Source organism: Argopecten irradians, chromosome 6, assembly GCF_041381155.1.
Source record: "Argopecten irradians isolate NY chromosome 6, Ai_NY, whole genome shotgun sequence".
Lineage (NCBI taxonomy): Eukaryota > Metazoa > Mollusca > Bivalvia > Pectinida > Pectinidae > Argopecten > Argopecten irradians.
The window spans coordinates 38,400,804-38,406,328 of NC_091139.1; positions in this window are offsets into that span (position 1 = coordinate 38,400,804).

Sequence of the window (5,525 nt, forward strand, 5' to 3'; positions counted from 1 at the left end):
TGTTGTTGTTTTCTTTTCATTTTGTTTATCTGTCATATTGGTATGTATTTAGAATACAAATTGACATTGATCTACACTATACCGACCGAGTTCCCGAGACGCTGATAACAACTGTAATAGTGGCATACTTGTCATCAAGTATGGAATGTATTTAACCGTATATAACGAGGGAACAGATTTTGCATTAATTACGACTTTGACTTGCTAGGCGTTGAAGGGAATCGATAAAATTTCTTTAACTCTTTCTTTTTGTCATAATCAGGACATACTTTTATTCAATTTAATCAAAACGAAAGGCCCATGGGCTTAAACGCTCATCTGACTTACATGACACAAAACAATATATTAATTTTATACAGTATTGGCTAACAATTAAGACCAAATGTCAATAAATGGAAAAAAAACATGAAGTCGTTTAAAGATTTTGGACCTTTTGACCCCTGCTGCCTTAATTTGAACACACTTCATCCCAGCATGCTACAGAGTCGATATCAAGTATTTAGGCTTCTTAATTAATTATTGACAAGATGTTGTTTTAAGATTTTAGCCTTTTCGACCCCTGTGAACTTGAATGGGGGTTAAGGTCAATAGGTTGAAAAATAACAACTTGGTAGCCCTTCATTCCAGTATGTTGCAGGCCCGGTCTCTAGGCCTTTGACAAGAAGTAATTTAAAGATTCTAGCGTATTTGACCCAAGTGACCTTGGCTGAAGGTCAAGATATTTTTAAAACAAACTTTGTAACCCTTCATCCAAGCATGCTACATGCAAAATATCGGTACACTAGGCCTTTCGATGACTAGGCCATCCTGACTCTGAAAATCCTAGGATAATGGCAAATTGTTTTTAAATATTGACCCTGACCTCATCCCACAATGATTTTGACCAAATTTGACTACATGCAATGGCTATGATCCTTTGAGTTTCGGCAAGAGGGCTGGACATAGGAAAACTGGTCTTCTCAAATTGCTTCTCAGAAAAGACTGAACCGAATTTATCCGAATTAAGTCGGGTCTTTCTTTTGGTGAAAGAGTAACTCATCTCGCTCGTATGACTGAAGGACAGGTCCTATTTGGAAATAAGATAATTTATTTACTTGTAGTGAAAGGATTTTATCTTAAGGTTTGGCCTCGATTTCTCGTAAAAAACTTAAGTCAAAAATTGACTAAGTCAATTTTTTAACATAAGTTATAAAAGGAGAAACAACTTTAGTTTTGACTTTAAGTCTATACTCTTGTTTCGAGAAATTGGATCCAGGAATCTTCTTATGACAAGGAACAAGGTATGCATGGACACTAAGACTAGGAAAGATAGAGAATATATTGTGTTGATTAAAATGGCTAAGTATTTCTTGTTACCGAGAAATTCAGAATGGTTAATAAAATAAAACGGTGATAATAATTTCGACCTTTAGTCATTACATCGGTATCCGGTGACGCCTGTATGCTTTCTTGATGACATTTGATTTACACCTCTAGATGTCAGTGATTCATGGTGGAGTTTGATTCCACAGAAATACGTGTATGGAAACAGCCCGCCTTCACTATGGGCTATTCAAATCGCCAGTCGTTCGCCCGTTAACAATTGCTATCGCTATATCTCAGATTTCCCAAGTTCCCCGTGCACTCTAGTTGTGCTTTTGAAAACGATCAGATTACAAGATAGCCATATGAAGGCCCTCTTGGGTTTTGACTGACGTTTGTCAACGCTATTTCTCGGAAAACACAGATGAGATTTTTCTCAAATTTTTATGTAGGTTTCCGCTGTACCCTAGTTGTGCACATTGCATTTTGGGCCATAAGGATTGTACATTCAATGGTGTTTCGTATTCTACTAATATATCTTTTTTAATTAACTAACCTATGAATATTATGTATGATGTACCTACATCGGCTAAAAAGACCCATTCCATCATTAGACATTACAAAAGTGACCTTAAAACATTAAATTGCATATTACTATTAGTCAATGTAGGTACCGATACCATATCTGTAAACGATCTAGGCATCAAGTTATTGTAAAATCAACAATTGAGGAAGAGTATCGTACTGAATACCCTTGGCTAGTGATTTTTTTTTCAATTTGGATGTCACATTCATATGTCTTATACAGTTTGAATTACAATAAGAAAGAGTTTACTATATAATGTCCATATATAGAGCTTATTTGTACACAAATTGTCTACATCATTTTATTAGGAGATATTGTAAAAATTTACATGATTTTTGTTTGAACAAACATACTCAAAAATAACAATATGGTTAAAGGAAAACCCCTATAATGTAATTCAATATTTGCTATGTAAACTTGAAAAAAACCACTCGGGAGTTTGCGTGATAACATTCATAGGACTGTAAGCAGGTAAAAAAAAAAAAAAAAAAAAAAAAAAAAAAAACCAACAAAAAAAACCAAAAAAAACTTTATGAAGACCCAAAGTTAGAAAGCTGTTTCATCCATACATAACCAGATATAATATACTATATTATTAAAGTTAAATTAGAAAAACCATGAAGAAAAACTTAATAGTGTTGCTTAAATATGACAGAGTAATTTAATACAAATTTCATTACTTTAATGATTATTCTAAAAGACCATTTTAATTTATAGTAATTTGTTTCCCATTTGATTATTGGTTAGTGAAGTTGGCGACCTCTGAACTGGAGGAAAATATCGGTGTAGCTCATCACCACTTCTCTAGGGTTAGGACATTCAGAGAAAAGTGGAATGGTAACCTCCATTACCAATACAACGTGCTTACCCCTTTTTAAAGAGGAACATTAATGTATCTAAATTTATTTTCAGTTAGATCACTAATCGTTATTTCTTATTCATCATTTTCAATGTGTTTTTATCAATGGAGAAAACGAACAATATTTTTCATGAACATTCTACAATTGTGTAAATATATTAACAGTTTGTTTTCCGTTTTTAGGCGGAGTTATGAATGAAGTCTGTATCGTTATGCATAATAATTGAGAGTGACGACTCGAAATGTACTTAAAACATAGCATAACTTAGCATGTCCGCTCTTACACAATATTCATTAGAGAGTTTTCCCAAAGATATTATCGTGTTTCCCGATCGAAGTCAAGTTTAACAGTTGCGTCTAAAGGTGTGGACAAATAAATGCTCAGTCTATACATATATTATCATTCTGTAATAAATGCTGTCAAACTAGTAACATTCAGGAATGGTTCTATACATATTCTCATTCTGTACGATAGCGTACGTATAGGATGTAGGTGTCAAGGAGATTAATCTGTTCTGACAAAGCAGGAAGTTATGTTCAGCGCACGACAGCGTGTGCATCTCCATGCTGACCTTACTATAATCGCAAGCATTCCTTCAAGTAATGACTAGCATTAGTCTGAAATATGTCGTGCCATCCAATGATTGATGATACAAGGGCGTGAAGTGCACCACGGGCCAGCAATTATAACTCATTCTTATCTTAAAGCAAACCAGATTCATTTGTTTATCATCTTTATATAACAAATCATTTGATATATTTTACTATTTAGTTTAAATCCGACGATCGCGCGACGTCTCTTCTCGACGCCTTAGTAGTCAATTGTTAAAACCTGTGTAAAACCTTTTATTTGATATGTCCGAATGGAATAACATATAGAACCGATCTGTTTTATGACAACAAGGCATCACAAAAGTAAACAGGTGTAACTGGTAATCAGAATGTTATTCCCTAGTCTTTTATATCCTTAAAAAGTTCAATTTGTCAAAGTCGAAAAATATCGTATTCAACACGGAGCTTCAGTTTTGTACCTATAACGGAAAGTTCTTTAACTCCTAAGAAATTTTTATAGAACTCACGGAAATCCAATATTTTGATTCAACGTGATTTTTCACCCTTTTGCTTCAACAATTTTGGTAAACAACCCATATATATTTTGAAACTTCAGATCACACTCTTTTAAGATTTTGTATGAAAAAACATGTTTTTGCGTTCATGACGTTACCATAGCAACCGAAATTGGGGGCTTTCATAAAAAAATTAAAGTTTATTGCATTTAAAGCTCTTAAGTTGATGAAAGTAATTTAAATGCTCATTTAACTTAATAATCCAGAATATCATTAAAAAAAGATATGGAATTTTTTTGGATGTCACATTTTCAATTTAGTTTTGGTTGTTACCATGGTTAACAAGACATATTTAAAACCAAAGATTTTTGAAAATGTTTTGATTTAGCGCTGTATTTGTCCTGCTTTAGCTGTAGCAAAAATATTTTATATTTATGCACAGGCTTTATTATTTTAAATGATTCTTTGAATGTCAATAATATTCAACATTACATGTATAATATTCTATATCAATTCTTCCATATTCCATCATAGTATATGTAGTATACATATGTGGTACACTTAAGCCGATAGCGTATGTGTTTCGAAATCAAGATGTTCAGATGAATAGCTTTACATATAGATATAATCAAAATTGCAAAGATGTACTCTTCATATGTATGTACACTGCAGTAATTTGTTAGTTACCAAGGCAACAAATTTATCAATTGACCTAGTGTTACCTTTTTCTTATACTTCGACACAAAAATATCAATACAGTCAGGGACTTGCACATATATGGCTCCAAACACATTATGCATTTTACCAGTACCTTTACTAAAACAGGAAAATAAAAACATATATACACACATTTTAATGTTTCATAGGGCTAAATTTATTACGCATGTGTACAATGCTCTGTCTATATAGCTTTATACGTGTAGCAAAGGAAAGGGGGTGCTAATTTATAGGACTGAATGTGCAACCAGGAAGAATGATAAAATCTTCCACCCCACTCAGGGTGAAGCAAGGGTTAGTTCAATCCGAGGCCGATAGTTAAGATTTACCGTCTCTCGCTTTTAAAGCGATTATCTTTCTCTTAACCGGTTCGAATTCTGGCCTAAGATCATGAGTCCTATAATTGAATATTTGCTTAGCTAATAAAAATGACGCAACTATTGGTAACCTCATCTGTGATTGGCTAAATCTAAACTTAAAACTGTTTTTGTCTGAAGTCCATTTCATAATCTTGGGGCCTGGTGCATTAATTTATTTTTGACATTGCACAAATGCACGATAACGTGTATAAGTATACAGGCTATTGTCGTAACGTCATGACATTATTGTATATTTCTGATTAACATAGTGCTATCTTACCCACACTAAGTGAACATCTCTGACCAGGTGAAGAGAAAGGTCTCGTTCATTTAGACTCTGATGGTGTATGTATGTCAATTGTAAGACAGCTAAAGTGGTAAAAATAAGGGAATACGAACAACAACAACACAAATAATAATAAATATAATAATGAATATAATATCTTTGTCAACGGACTTAGTTATAAATTCATATTATCGACCTGAACATAACTTAATTCACAATCGTGTCAAAATACCTTTTGGATGATGCTATAAACAACTTCATTATATGATTATTTCGATGAAAGGGTGGAGCCTGCGGTTGGTTAGTATCTATCAAGAGGAGAGGATTACAAGTTTGATGACGGACACAT